The 16,756-nt window shown below is 36.8% G+C and overlaps 1 protein-coding gene across 1 annotated transcript in view; it reads right to left on the reverse strand.

Moving 5' to 3' along the window:
* The window catches only part of LOC131041528 (plastoglobule-localized metallopeptidase 48, chloroplastic), an 89,843-nt gene that overhangs the window by 32,488 nt on the left and 40,599 nt on the right, over positions 1-16,756 (reverse strand). The window lies entirely within an intron of this gene.

The following is a 16,756-nucleotide window of genomic DNA, read 5'->3' on the forward strand; positions in this document are numbered from 1 at the left end:
ATGTCATGAATGCTATGTCTTATACGAAGATAAATTGCACACTAGAACCAAAAATCTGTTAGGAATAACGTATGCTGCAGAGTGATATAATCTTGAAGTGGAAAAATTAGATACATATGACTGATTTATGAGGATTTTTGGAAGTCAATGATTATATGGAAATCTCATAAACTTGGAACACTTCAACATATCAGCATAGCATTTGTGCAAGGTGGCATTTCAATCAATTAATGCCTCCCCCACTAATTCTTGTCTTGCAATGTTTGCAAGCCAACTCCACTTTCTTTGCTCCTAGGAAGACATGTTTCCAATAAGGGTCTTTCTAATTAGGGTTGACATTAAAATAATTTATAAATGTTAAGTATGCTACAATAACAAATAAATGGAAAATTAATTAACATTTAGGGTTTCTAAATAAACTACGATAAAAAAATTAAATAAAAATAGTTAGGTTTTGCAACTAAAAATGGATGAATATTAGAAAAACAGCTAGAAATTGTTCCATGAATCTAAATAAAAAATAAATAAATGTAGAAGACACACAAAATTTAAAACAAAAACACACAAAAAAATTGAAATAGGAAAATGCCTCATCAAATTTGTTTCAACCTGATGATGAGCTGCTCCAAATAAATGGTGGGTTCTTCCAAATGCACCATAGATGCTTTTAGATGCATTAAGAGTTGCTACAAACCTGTTCAAGTTGTAGTCAATCAATGTTTGTTGCTCGAGTTGTCTATTGATTTTTGCTTCATTGTCATGTGCTTTTATCTCCAAAACTCTTTTTTTTTCTTCATTGTGATTGCAAATGAAATGAAACTTTTGAGAATGTTGGATTCATTTTAGAATCTTAAAAATTGTATTGTGCTTTTGGATACAACTGTGTAGTGTTTATTTGCATCAACATTTTGCATCATTTTAGAATGTCAGCTTTAAATGTTTTTTGTTTTTCATTCTTTTATTTTAATTTGAAGCCTGACTTAGATGGTTGAGTCTCAACAATGAGACTCACAATGTACATCAGTCTTGCATCTCTAGGCCTCAATTTTCTCTAATTGCCTTAGAACCCACCTAGTCTAGGCGAGTCTTAGCACGTCTTGTAACTTTGATGCCAACAAATGGCTCTTTCTGAAGACCATGGGATTTAATTGGATCATAGGATAACTTCAAAATCTCTAGTAAAAATTTTGGCCAATGTCTTATATGAGAGCAATAGACTCAAGCATACCAACAAACACCTAACCTTAAACGCAACAATAAGAAAATATAGCATAGAACAGGAAAACACAACACAACATCATGAAGATTGAAAATGACATTAGTCACCTACTTTGGGCAAAAAGGAAACACATTGACTAGACAAAGCCATTAATGGGCTAGGAAAAGTAACAAAACCTCCATTTGAGTCAAGGTTTTAACCATGGCAGCTCACAACCTAAGAAACTATATGACATGTTCATGAAGAGCCAAGGATCAAGCAAGCAGGAACAACCATAATTGATGGGCAATGGTTCTAGATAGTCTTCTTCCATAAGGAAGAAATTCTCTAGAATGTGAAGATATTGTGCCTCCTAAAGGTATATAGTATGATCCCATGGCAATAGCACATATAGGAATGGTAATCACCACATATCTAATTTGATTCTCTTCACCCGTCACTTCAACATACTCAACCTTGAACTCAATCAAAGAATCATCCTTCAAGAAAAGCTGAAGTTATTGAAAGAAAATCCCATCACCTACCTTCGACTTTCTACATCTATATGGGTATTAGCTATGCATTTCATGGTGTGAACACTTCTTCATCTTATCTAGTGAATCCACATCTAACAACCCACTGAAAATTGAATCTTCAAGCACTAGATTGTTATCAAAATATACATGCTAAAGCAGTAACAAACTTTGTCATCCATAATCTTCTATCACAAAGAAGCAAGAACATAATCTTCTAGTGTGTTCATTTCCTCTACAAACATCAAGTTGAGAGAAAAATTCAGAAATTTCCTCACCTTCATCATGACAATGTACTTTTGGGTCCATTAAATGGAGAAAACAATTAGACTCCTCATCAATTGTGTAACCATTGTCTTGAGGACAATGTGAGAACATAAGCCTTCAGTAGCATTTCTTTTTCTTCAAACATCCAAACCTAGCATCATCTCATTGACAACTATTGAATGCTCAACTCTTGGTGTCCCAAGAGAATATACTTGCTCAATCTTAAGAGTTGTTGAATCCCTCTTAAGACAATGACGAGTTCCTCTAAGCCTACATTCCTCCTCAACCCAGGCATCTAGTTCAGATCTATTAGTTTCAATCTCCTTTTGCTGCCGCCTTTCAATGCTTCAAAAGTTAGAGACATCAAGTATCAAAGGCCTACATCTATCAAAGCCAAGTTGGGGTCAGTTAGAGTTTTAATTTGTCCTTTTCAAGACAACACAAAATAGCATAGTGTGTACAATATAAGAATTCTTCAAACCTAAAACTAATAGAATTTACAATTATGTGCACAATACAAGATTTCATGAGGTTTTATGTAAATATCTAACTCACTATATTTTTTCCTCTCCGATGCAAGTGTTAGACTATCAACAATCAAGACCTACAATGAGATTTTCTGATTAAGGAGGCTAAACAATTCAAGCACAAATGACAACAACTTTCTACAATTTAAAGCAAAGGCCAATATTTGGTTGTAAACAAAGACTTGACAAAATAACACCAATGGATGCCGGCTATTGGCTAAACTATAGACCAATATTCTACATCAACAAGAAATGACTAAATGGACAAACATCACATGATTCCAAAAAATAAATTTCTAAAGGAATAAGCAAAGTTAATAATTTTAATGGATGATGAGCATCAATGCATAGCTTGACAAAGTAAATTCAATTTCAGACTCGAAATTACAAACACAAGATCAATGACCTCAACATAAGTGTTTGCAACATAGGCTTAACATCAATTTACATACATTCACAAAACAAAACACAAGACTTAACTTCATAGCTGGAATAACAATTTCCATAGCATTAATCTAACATCAACTCTTATTCTCAACTTTTGTGCTCAAGACACTTATTTATAAGCTCCCAAGAGGAAGCTTTAAGGAAAAATAATAATAAAACAATCCCATTAAAGCACCATGTTAAAGCAGCCCTATCTCTATCCTCTAAATTAAGGTTATAAAACCAGCTAATGCTGAAACAACTAAATAAATAAAAGCTTAAAAATAAATTCACATCCATCCCTTTTGAAAAATAACAACTTTTGCCACTTTGAGTGATTTTCAAAAAGCTGAAATATCTTTACTCGCAATTTTGGCTGAATCCTTCAATCTTGGCAAACTTTTTCTAAAGCATATGAGACTTGCTAAACACCCCATCTTTAACTTGACAAACATTTCTCACTTTTTCAAACACTTTGAAACTAAAAATTCTGACCCCAAACTAGACATCATGATGGTTTCTGTCAATTTCGACCATAGTGCATTGGATTATTCTATATGATTTATAGAAACTATTCACAAACAATCCTTCTCATTGTGAATTCAGTATTGTTGATGTGTTTTTCATGCACATGCGAATAGAGAATAAAATACCCAAAAGTATCTTATCCTCTCTTGAACAAAGTTACTCAAATGTTGAAGATTTGCATAAGGATCACTTGAGATAACTCCAAGGTTCTGGTATGTCGGGTCACGACGTGTGGATAAGCTTGTTGGTTTGATGTGATTATGCTAGAATCACGAAGGGACTTACGTTGAATTGTTGAATGTTTGAATTGCTGGAACTCAATCATCTGATGTTGCAATCTTGAGATGCTTTTTGTCCTAAACTAGCTTGAATTGAAAAAAAGGACAAAAGAGAAAGGGTTGAGGAATTCTATCTTAAAGCCTAGAATGCAAGAAGATGGGTGAATGATTAGATGGAATCCTACTAGGCAAGGTCTCACCATCAAACTAAACAATTTGACACAAGATCAATGCAATCTTCTAAGGTGCAATTCAAAGATGTTCAAATCGTTACCCTCAAACATTGATTACCATTCAAGTTAATGCATACACAATAGACGTATAACAATTTGAAGTTAGGCTCGTATCATTCCAGTTGACCACACAAGGCACACTTACAATCAGCAAAGGGCTAGTGGTACGGACTAAACGGATTCCACACAAATGCATTCAACAAATTCCTCCATTCAATCTAATCAACATGAAAGTAAATTGAGAAGTAGAAACCATGAGACTTGTTGAAATAATACATTTCACCATAACTTCAATGAAAAGAGTATCTCATTTAAAAGTCTTTAACAACAATTTATTCTCCTCCTAATCTATTCTAACTTCTATTCTATCTTCTGTTCTATTCTTCTCCTACTACTATTAACCTTTACAAATGAAGAGCTTGAGCCTTTTATATTTCTCTCAATACAATTCAATGGGTTAGATCAATTTGAGATCAATGGCCGAGATTTTACAATAAAACCCTAATAAGGGTTTGTTACAACAAACTCAATTCTGGCCAATGAAATAATTACAACATTTTGACACATGTCATATCTCGAACATTCGACCAATGTATAATGGGGGTAGGTGCCTCGAAGTTTGTGCCATCATGGACGAGTCAGGTACATTACATCTAGACATGTTGATGTTGAATTCCTCTTATTTGTTAGTGGTGATTGGGACACCATCTTCAACTTGGTCTCATAGACTTGATTCATCACCATGAAGGGATGTTAAGAGATATCTCTTGATACTCAACCTTTCAAGTTCGTTCAAAGTAGTGGTGATGGTAAGAATTGATGTAGTTGCGTAATTCCTCCATCCTCACCTACTTGCCTTGGGGTTTTGTATGACTTCTCCTTCATACTCCTTTGATCTCTTCATGTCTCCATGGTGTGGTGAGAGTTGAGATTCCTTTTGCGCATTTTGTGCTTGTAAATGAAGTTTTTTCCTTTGCATGATGGTGTAGATCTTGCTCTTGTATTAGTGAATGTTTCTTGTATAGTCACCTTCTTGTGCTTGTCTATGAAGTCCCTTTGAGGATATCTTCTTTGTATCTTGGTCTTGATGTTGAAATTTTCTCCTTAGGACACTTGTTTTGATCCTCCTCCAACGTAATCTCCTTTGATTTCTTTCTTCATCTCCTGCAAAACAAACAAATAAGCATCAAACACACGTGATATATAACCTCTACAATCTCCTAATTTGATATAATTTCTACTTTTATATGTTTTGCAGGCTTGATAAGAGGATTTCACTCCTAATAGTGGACAATAGAAGTTTTCTCAAACCTAGTCCAATTCTTCCCTTCATCACTTCAGGTTTGAATACTTTGTCATTCATGCAAGTGGAGGCATCAAATTTACTTGGAAGAGGGCTCTACAAGCAATTTCACTCCTAAAGTGGAGCACTTGAAGTTCGCTCTAGGAATGGTACACATGAAGTTTGCTCCAAAGATGGTGCACATGAAGTTCGCTCCAACTTGGATGCACCTGAAGTGACCTTCAAAACTTGCCTTTCCTCATCTTAACTCAATTATTCTTTTCTAAGCATCAAATCGGCTCAAGAGAATGATCTATAAGTAGTTTTGCATCTTCTCTTAGGCAAATGAGGTAAATTCGCTCTCCACTAGGAGCACATTAAGTAAAGTTCGCTCCATTATCCATGCACTTGAAGTTACCTTCGAACTTGTCTTTGAACTTGCTTTCACTCATTTCTCTTCATTCTATGAGCTCAACCTTAAAGCTTTTAGCCATTCATTGATGAAAACATAACTAACTAACCTTAGGGAAGGCCTCTAGAGGAATTTCGCTCTGAGAGTGGAGCACTTGAAGTACGCTCCAACATCCATGCACCTGAAGTTCACTCCAATTTGCATGCACTTGAAGTTCGCTCCAATTTGCATACACTTGAAGTGAATTTCAAATCAGAACTAAACTTGCTCTCAATCATTTTCATTGCTTCATTGACTCAAACCTTAGGTTTCTCAAACATTCATTCATGAAAACTTGTCAAACTTACCTCATGGAATGCCAAAAAGGAAAATTCGCTCCTATCAAAGAGCACATGAAGTGAAATTCGCTCCTCAAGAGGAGCACTTGAAGTTTATTTAAAATCAACACTTAACTTTCCTTCTCTCACTTACACTCACTTTCTCAATTTCCAACACATCGTAGCATGCTCAGCATGAGGTCTTAGGAAAAATTTCGCTCTGAGTCTTGAGCACATGAAGTTCGCTCCACAAGGGATGCACATGAAGTTTGCTCCAAAGTGGATGCACATGAAGTGAAGTTCACTCCAAAGTGAATGCACATGAAGTGAAGTTCGCTCGAAAGTGGATGCACATGAAGTGACGCTCGCTCCAAAGTGAATGCACATGAAGTGAAGTTCACTCCAAAGTGGATACACATGAAGTGAAGTTCGCTCCAAAGTGGATGCAGATGAAGTGAAGTTAGCTCCAAAGTGGATGCACGTGAAGTGAGGTTCGCTCCAAAGCTCATGCACCTGAAGTGGATTGAAACTTGACACTTAGTGTTTTCTTGCTCATTCTCCTTCATTCTATTCATTCAAGCTTGTTGAAACTAGGCTCATGGTGCGTTCTAGGAACAAATTCACTCTCAACTAAGGGCACTTGAAGTAGCTTGAAAATGCACTTTTGAGTTGAACCTTATCACTTTATGTTTTAGTTTATGCTCTTATGTACTAAAAGACTTCAAAACTTGCCTTGATATGATCTTACCTTCAACCTGAGGCAATAAGAGTGAAGTTCGCTCTAAGAGAGGGGCACTTGAAGTTGCCTACGTACTTGACCCAATTGATTTTTCCTTGCATTGCTTGATTGGGCTTGATCTTGAAGAGTTCCTCCATCAGACCTCTTTCTCTTTATGTTCATTTTGACCTCATTTCACCCCCAAAAGAAGAGCTATCCTCCTGACTCCCGGCCCCTCAACCAACTATGCCCCTTCAACATTAAGGCTAATAGCAAAGGACTCTAACACTATCCTAGAAAGCAGAAAAGAGTGGGGGTCACCATTTGCAATGGGGCGATTTGTGAATACCTCACAACAAGTATCATAACTACTAGTTTTTTATTAGAATCCTTGATTGATTCACTGATTTTTTCACAAAGGAAAAGAAGTTTTCTTTGTCTATGAATGTCACAACCTTGAAACCATCATTCATGGCTGACCTCCTTATTTCAGCACCAAATTCTTGACTTAGCCAAGTTTTCTCTTTAGGTGGAACTTTGTCTCCTATTCGCCACACTTAGGAACACTTTTTCCTTGGCTGTGAAATATACCAAGTAGGAAAAGAATACAAATTTTCGTAGTATTTACTATTGCAATCTAACTAATTTCCAAGTTGGCACATCAACTCAGTAAACAAGAGATTTATAATAATAACATTCAGATCTGGAACTTATGAATGTATATATGAAATAGGCCTCCTGACTGTGTTGTACTCCACTAATTGCTAGGAGGCAGATCAATCACCGATTGGGCTTGTGTTTTAAGGCTTGAGCTATAACTGCCACGCCCTAGATATCCGATCTCAGTTTTGTGCTCTGCCAGCTGCCAATATAGAGTATTAACGCACTTTTACTCTTCAACAATCCTCCTTGCAATGATGGACTCAAGGAACACGTGTGAGATGCAAGGCATAAGGCATTCTTGAAGGGCCAACACCAGATATCAATGTCTATATATCTCCCCTTGTGGTAATACTCTAGATGAATATGGTTGCTTCACAGAATTTGATGAAAGACAACAGTCCCCAACCCCAACCCTGAAGCCCATATGATGCTAGTGTGTGCTAAAGTCCCTTACTTAACATCTAGTTGTAAGTTACCGCTATTATTGGCTCCCAAACTCAGAAATCTTGTCTGTCTTCCTTTAGGGATGAGTTGGCAATCTCCTTAGGAAATGAATGGCTCTCAAACATGCAAAGCTATGACAACTAAACACTGTGTTGTGCAAGATATGTGAGTCAAGTAGGGGTACTGTGCCACCTAGAAAGATTACTGAGGTTTTTGTCTCAATAGTCCAAGCATTCATGTAATGCCATTATGCAAAATAGACTTCCCTGCCCTCTTCACATCCGCCACCCAAATATATATAGATTGTTCTTTAAGTCGGTCAAGATTAGAAAACCAACCCAAACAAATTACCAAACGGGTCAGCCTCTAGATAAAACCTATGTTACCCCGAGTTTCCGGGATGGGGGACGGGGAAACGGGTTTCGGAAACGTTTTTTTTTTCCCGGAACAGAGAAGGCTATATATATATATATATATAATTGAAATTTAATCATAGCAACATAATAACATTTATAAATTAGAGTCTTGATTCTAATTCTAATTTCATAATCTTTTTTCCTTCTCAGACTAAAATCAAAAAACCCTTTCACTCTAAGTCTCTGACTTCACTTTTTCATTTTTCACCAGTATTTTTTTTATTTTCCAATTTTTCCTGAGCGCTGCCTCCCATGAACTCCTCCCTACCTGCCGTGAACTCCTCCCGTCCAACGCCCAGCAATGTTTTCTTTTTTTTCGTTTGAACTTTGGGAAGCAATATGATATCAATATATATTATAGATTATATCAATATCATATACTAATTACTCTATGATATCGATATAGTATTATATTGATATCGATATAATACTATATCAATATCAAAGTATATCAATATTATCTAAAATATTAAACAAAACGAAACTTTGCAAAAAAATAAAAATTAATCACTTGTAAATTATTATAATATTTATTATTTATTAATAATTATTAAATTGATAATTTATTAATTATTAATAAATAATAAATAAATTATTATAATATTTATTATTAAATTTATATTTAATAATTATTAATAAATATTATAATAATTTACAAGCGATTAATTTTAAAAAATCAGAAAAACTTTACTCGCTGCGATCAAGGATCCAGATTTTCTTTAAAAAAATTAATTGCTTTCAAAACTGAAAAATAATATTTTTTTTTAGTAAAGAAATTGTTTTTTAATTTCCCTTAGCGTCAGAAACCACAAGTTGTCCCCGGGACGGCTAGGGGACGGCTTGGGCATCCCCTGCTGTCCCGAGGACGGTCAACGGTCCATGGAAAAATAGTTGACCATTTCCAAGTTTCCGGGACAGTTTCCAAAAATTTCGAGGATCAGGGATGGCTTGGAAACATTTCCGGCTGTCCCCAAGTCCCTGAAACGGGTGCCTTAAGGCCGGAAACGCATTTCCAAGTAACACTGGATAAGACAAAATATTTAATAATGTTTATAAAATGCTAGTTGGCCCAAGACACCACCACCACAAGCTGGAAAAGTTGGCCCAGAACTTTATTTTTAAATATTAAATAATTTTATTTATTTATTATTTAATTTTTGGGGCTGGCCAACACAGCCAGAAAACGGGGTCATCACAGTCCTCCCATCCCAAGATTGCTTGTCCTCAAGCAATCTGCACCTGCATACCCAAATTGAATGCCAAGGTCCCATACCAACCTTGAGACCATTGCTCCACCACTCAACTGTGCTACTCTAAGATAAACATCTCTCTTCCACACTCCATCATTGTATTTATCAATCCTAGAACAAAGGAATGTAATGTTTTTCAACCCACCTCCATATAGTGCATAATCATGGGATTTTCTAGATGAATCTGTAGCTCTTCTTTATGGCCCTCAATCTTAAACAAAGCAATTATCACAACATCACAACTATTATATTGCATTGTATTGCCTGGGCCAATCATTCTCATAAGCTGAAAATCATCATAATTACATGAGGCAATTGTATTCATAACTAAAGTTTGGATTGATGATTCCTGATCATTATCTTCTGTTTTTGAGGAGTCCTCCTATTTTAGAGCTTAAATTTCCGATCCTTCTTTATGCTCCACTATCACTTCTCCTCTTGTGCTTCTGTACTCTTCATCTTTTCAGATTCCACTTTGCTGCTGCTAAATTTTTCTCTTTTGTTCTTATTTGTCTTATGTTATATTCAAGTTCCCTTTCCCTTAATTTATCCAATCCAAATATCTCAAATAATCATAAAAAACAAATACATATTTAATTTGATCACACAGCCCTAAATACTCTTCAAAGATTTTGATGGCTTAAAATGTGTACCTTTTTGGATCTCATCGTTCCAATCCAAAATTCTCCTTGTCGGGTTCCTCCTTAGATCTACTCCTTCGTGCATTCGTTTGAAGCTCAAAGTAGTCAGCAAAGAACAGATCTTGACCTATAAATGGCCTTAAGTTCATATATTGGCATGACATTAGGCCACTTCCCTAGTAGGTTCATCTGGTCGCAATTCTTCCTTTAGGGATTCTCTGTCCCATCTTTCTAGCAATTTGGCTTTAAATAGCGGAAGAACGCAATTGGATCCATAGCTTCTAATTTTCATGGATCTGCATGAACAAACCCTCACAGGCTGGCAGGAAGGTGGCTCTGATACCACTAAAATATACCAAGTAGGAAAAGAATACAAATTTTCACAGTATTTACAATTGCAATCTAACTAATTTCCAGGTTGGCACATCAACTCAATAAACAAGAGTTTCAAACTATTCGACTTCAATCATAATCAGAATTCCATTTCATGAAACCATTCTATTACACAAACACTTCCTTACAATAATAACATTTAGATCTGGAAATTATGAATGTATATATGAAATAGGCCACCTGACTGTTGTACTCCACTGATTGCTATGAGGCAGATCAATTACCGATTGGGCTTGCGGTTTAAGGTGCAAGCTACAACAGCCACGCTCTGGATACCCGATCTCAGTTTTGTGCTCTGCTAGCTACCAATATAAAGTATTAGTGCACTCTAATCTTTAGGAATCCTCCTTGCAATGATGCACTCAAGGAACATGTGTGTGAGATGCAAGGTGTTCTTGAAGGGCCAACACCAGATATCAAAATGTCTATATATCTCTGTTTGCGGTAAAACTACATATGAATATGGTTGCTTCACATAATTTGATGAAAGACAATAGTCTCCAACCCCAGCCCTGAAGCCCACGTGAGACTAGTGTGTGCTACAGTCCCTTACTTAACATCCAGTTGTGAATTGCCTCTATTATTGGCTTCCAAACTCAGAAATCTTGTCTTTATTCCTTTAGGGATGAGTTGGCAATCTCCTTAGCAAATGAATGGCGCTTAGACCTACAAAGATATGACAATTAAACACTGCATTGTGCAAGATGAGTCAGGTAGGGGTACCATCCCACCTGGAAAGATTACTGAAGTTTTTCTTTCAGTAGTCCAAAGTCAAACATTCGGGTAATGCCATTATGCGAAATAGACTTCCATGCCCTCTTCACATCTGCCACCCAAATATATATAGATTGCTCTTTAAGTTGGCCAAGATTAGAAAACCGACCCAAACAAATTCCCAAACAGGTCGGCCTCCAAGATAAAAACATAATATTTAATAATGTTTATAAGATGCTAGTTGGGCCGACACACCACTGCCACAAGCTGGAAAAGTTGGCCCAAAACTTTATTTTAAAATATTTAATAATTAATTATTTAATTTTTGAGGCTAGCCGACCCAACCAGAAAGCAGGGTCATCACAGGCTGACCCACTACAAAAGTGTGCCTAAAACTTGATGATTTGTGTCCTCAACTCAAGCACAGTTTTGTAGCTGTACAACCACATTTGGGGCAGATATTTTAAGTGGTTCAACCACTCTAGAAGTGCACAACTTAAGTGGCAATTCAACTTAGGTGCTTTGGTACATTTTTGCAGACACTTAGCCATGTTTGAGGAAGAGTTTCATATCGTGTCAACCACTTAGAAAACATGCCTTTTTAATGACATTTTCACTTACGTGTTTGGGATCTGATTTGGTATTCTTTTGCCCCTCCTTAGGTGTGCTTTGGCATCAATATGACCCATATAAATGTGCATCTTACTTGTGGCATTTCCCTATTTCATCTTTAACCACGCTCTAGTAGCCACTTAGCTACTCATTTGGCATGAATTTGCCATGGCTTCACCGAGTTAAATATACAACTCATAGAGTTAGCCTATTAGGCTGATTTTTTATTGCACTTGCCAACTTATCCTCACTTGGTCATGGTTTCCCAATGGCTTGGCCATGCTAAAAGTGTACCTAAGGAGCAGTTGAAGGAGTCTTACACCCTCTTCACAAATTTACCACTACATGAGCACCATTTTGAGCTGGCTTGGACACCTTGAAAGTGCATTGAACTTCGACAATTTACTATCTTCCCTTCACTATTCGTTTGTTGACATTCCCTTCCAAATAGGAAGCTAAAGAGTTCTTTAATCATGCTAATTAAAGGTTTCCATCCTAAGTCTTTATCAAACTTTGTGAAGTCGTATTTTATCCTGCAAAAAAGTCAATTTGAAAAGACCACGAATAAGACAACTTTGGCAAATTTGACTTGGAAAGACAATAATTGACTTGTACCTAATGCAAAACTGAGAATTTACCAACAAAAAACTAACAACAAGAGGCCTAAAAATGGAGTTTGCAGGGGTACCAATGGAGTCAAAAGAGAATTTGCAGTTAATAAATGAGGGCGATGGTTTGGATTCAACCTTCAACGCTACAAATTCAAATGTTGAAGTTACAAAGGATTGAGAGGTTCACATTGTGATTGAAAATATGAGACACTTGATGGTGGAATTTAAAATGTTCCACTCACTCTTGAGTCCACATAACCCCAAAGCAAATGATCAAACAAAGGAAATAACTAACATCTTGGTTAGCGTGATTTAGAAGTCATATGGAATTTAAGTATTGGATTGGGAAGAGAGGCTCTTATTAGATTTACGGGCATAGAGTGGCCTAGAAAGTGACCATGACACAATCCTTTCCATATGATATATAGTCAATAATTAATTCTAACATTGAACTTTTTGTTCTAAGCTTACATTTTGTAGTGGAAAATAAACTCAATTACTAGGAAAGTAAAAAGTCTTACAGCTAAATATATTGGACCAATGAAGAGCAATGACTAAATGGATAATTGAGTGAGAAAAGGAGATTCTAGCACAATAAGCACTAAGGTAGAATAAATTTTCAACCTAGTACTCTTGTTTTACAATTCAACAATTAGCACTTGAAGGTAAGCCCTAAAATCTCTCTTGTGACCTGTTGTGACCTTTTCACACATCGCCCCATTGCTAACGAGGACCCCCTCTTTTCCTGCTTTCTACATTGTTAGGTTAGTGTTTTAACTGCTTAATGGGCAATTTTGTGTTTCCCGTGCCCGAGTCTCGAAGTTTTGATCATGCCTAGTGTCGTTTAGGGTTTTTGAGGTTATAGGATCAAGCGCATGAAAATTGAGATTTTTAGATGATCCTAGTTTTGTCTAAGTGTAGACCCTTTTGGAGCGTTAACGTGTTTTTAAATGTACTCATCGGTGATTTTAAGTGCTAAGGTGTTTTTAGACCTTTTGGAGTTGTTTTCTCGCTCCTAGGGAGTTGTTCAAGTTGATTTCGCACTTTATCCCGATGGATTTCCTTGTGTTACGCTCCAATTTTTGATGAATTTGCCTAAGTCTAGTTGAATTTTATTAAGTTTCGAAGTTTCCTAGTGATTCTGAGTGGAAAAATCATCATTTTCCAGATGAAAATCCATATCCTAAGAGGGTTAAAAGGTCAAAATTTCATACTAGAGGTGCTTTTCCCCTCATATTCCTGACTACCCATGGTTTTCCCCTCCCAGAATCCAAACTGGACATGGATTTCCTTTGGAATCCATACTTGCTCCATTTTTCCACCACTGTGAATCCATACTCGGGTCGTTTTTCCCCTCGAAGCATTAAATTTTGACTAAGTGTTAGGATTTGTCCTGACTACCCACATTTTTCCACCAAGGAAGTATGGATAGGATTGCGGATGACATTCCACACCTGGGTCAATTTTCCACCAAGTCTTTTGTGACAAGTTTTGAGGATTTATGTGCAGACTCTCAGTCCAAACTAAAGGCGATTTTCCACTGAGAGCATTTATAATGATTTTAAGTCCGGATTTTCATCTTGACTGAGGTCGATTTTCCACCAAGGGGTAGTTTGAGTGAATGAAGTGATTTTTGAGTCCAGATTTTCATCCAGACTAAGGTCGATTTTCCCCTAGCCCCATTTTGTGTGCATTTTGATGGATTTTGTTGGCGAATTTTATCCAATCTAAGATCAATTTTCCCTTATGGGGAATATTTTGACGTTTTAAATGATTTTGATGGGATTTTTTAATCCTTACTTGGATCGATTTTCCCAAGTGGCTCAAATTTTGATTTAAATTGCAATATTTTAATAAAGTGAGCCTTGTTTTAATTGTTTTCTTTTTAATAAAGCAACGATTATTTAATAAATTTAAAAAACAATTAAATGATTTGCAATAAGCATTTAATGTTTTCAACCTTCTAGAAGCAAATCAGTTTCACCCAAGCAAGTACAAGAACAAGTGTTTTATCCCACATTGCTTGTGTGGTGAAAGTTGGTGATGAAAGCAAGTTTAAAGAGAGGAGTCCAGCATTATTTTATTATTGAATTTGCCAGGTGTCTCCATGCAAGGGCAATTTTCTCTCTTATTGGTGATTTTTGATGAAGTGCTTTGGAGAGGTGTTTGATTGAAGACTTATATTTTTCCTCCATTTTTCCATCTTGGCAATCCACTTGATTGCTGCCATTGGAGTTTATTGACTCCATTGTTTTCAGATTTTTGATTTTGGAGACAGCGATTTTTCCTAAGTGGCGACTTTCTACTTTGGCGACTTTTGGTGATTTCAGAGCATTCTTATTGCGATTTTCCCTCAAGTCCGCCATTCAACTTGCTGTTATCAGACCTGATCAATTGATTTGGAGTGCATATTGAAGATCATTTGCCACAATTTTGGTGAAGGGGCGATTTGTGTTGAATTCCTACACTCCAAACTTTGAAGATTTTCCTTGAGATCACCTTGGTTATTTGTTGTTCTCAGACCTTCATTGTTGGCAGATTGCATACATATTGAAGACATGTTTCAGATTTGAAGGTGGCGCCATAGCTGGGAAAATACGATTTCTATTTGGCAAGTGTTTTGTGACATATTTTGGTGGATTCATGCATGCTTGATACCGCCATTGCTTCCTACTTTCTGTCATTGCCTCAGATCTGAGCCTAAATGCCATTATTGCAGCAGGGGTGACCTCCATTGTTGGCTGTCCATCTATTTTCAGACTTAAACTTTCATTGCCAGCCAACTCCAAACTTAACGATTTGCATTTGGGAGAGTTTTCAAATCATTTTCAGTCAATCACTTGACCATTTGAGGGCTGTTGCAGTTGCAGGTTGTCTTCAGACTTTGTTGACCTCCATTGTTGACTTTGGAAGGTGTCCTCAAACATAATTTTATTTGAAAACACAATCTTTCACGCCTTTCCTTAGTCACTCTTGATCCGGTATACTCCTTTGCATTATGGTTTGCACAAAATTTCTAAGTGTAAGGAGGTGTTGATTTCATGAGGGTTTCATATCCTAATCTTGTCACATTTTGTATTTAAAATTGTTAAAATCTACCTAGAGTGTGGACTATTTTCCTGATTTCCATACCCTAATTGATCTAAATCATTAAGAAGTCAGGAATTTTATTAAGAATATTGTATTTTTTTTTCCTAAGTTCTAACTTCAAGCTTCGTACAGGAAAGATGTCGAAGTCCGGATTTAAGGAAAGAAGAGAACAACAGAGAATTGTGGAGACTGGATTCTGGATAGAATCCAAGATGTCATCCAAATGGAGGGAGATTGCGGATACAAACATGCATTTCTTGATCCTGAACCTAATGCGATAGCGGATGTTCGGAGTTGGAAATCAAATTCCTTCCCCAGCATATGTAAACATTATGAAGAGTGGTATCTTTCAAGCCGTTGGTTTCCCACAGTCCATACAGTGCAGTGAGCTTATCCTGGAGTGTGCACGATGTTATGATCCTCGCTCGCGAATGATCAAAACTCCTAAGGGCGTTGTCATTGCCTACCTTGTTGAGGATGCGATTGCTGAGGTGTTTGGAATTCCACGTGGAGCAGATATGAAGAATGTAACTAAGGATGAATATGAAGATCGATACACGAAGAAGATGGATGCGTGTAAAAATGTAGTGAATAAAGAGTGGATGATTCAGCCTAGGCTTCATCATTCCAAGGCTCCCAAGACACTCGTGTGTACAGACTTCAAAGAGGAATATAGTGACTTAGTATTCCTTCTTAACCAAGTGATGGGGATGCCGCAAGGTGCAATATACGATGGATGGATGTTCTATTTCATCCAGGATTGTCTTAGAGGGACATTGATAAATTGGTCTAGAATCATAAGTGACAATCTGGACTTTCAGCTAAGGAATGTAGAGCAGTCCAAGTCATTCGCCATGACTTCCTACTTGGTATACCTGCTTGCACGGTTTGTTACATACAAAGGATTGATATGCAGAGGTGAAGTCGGGAATGGGCAAGGACAATTCAGGAGTTATGAGTGCTATCCCCAATTGAACATGTATAGAATTGAAGATTATAAGAGAGTGAATGATGTATTCACAATGTACATCACGCAGATGCTGCAAGGCGGAATCCACAGGAGGTTGTCCAAGGAGGCAACAGAGCTAATAGAGAAATATGGATCGTGGTATATACAGTTTCCCACTTTCACATACCTTAGGATTCATGGGTTTCAATCCGAAGCCTACAGGCTTCCTAGGTATCCTTCTGACAGAATGATCT

Source organism: Cryptomeria japonica, chromosome 2, assembly GCF_030272615.1.
Source record: "Cryptomeria japonica chromosome 2, Sugi_1.0, whole genome shotgun sequence".
Taxonomy (NCBI): domain Eukaryota; kingdom Viridiplantae; phylum Streptophyta; class Pinopsida; order Cupressales; family Cupressaceae; genus Cryptomeria; species Cryptomeria japonica.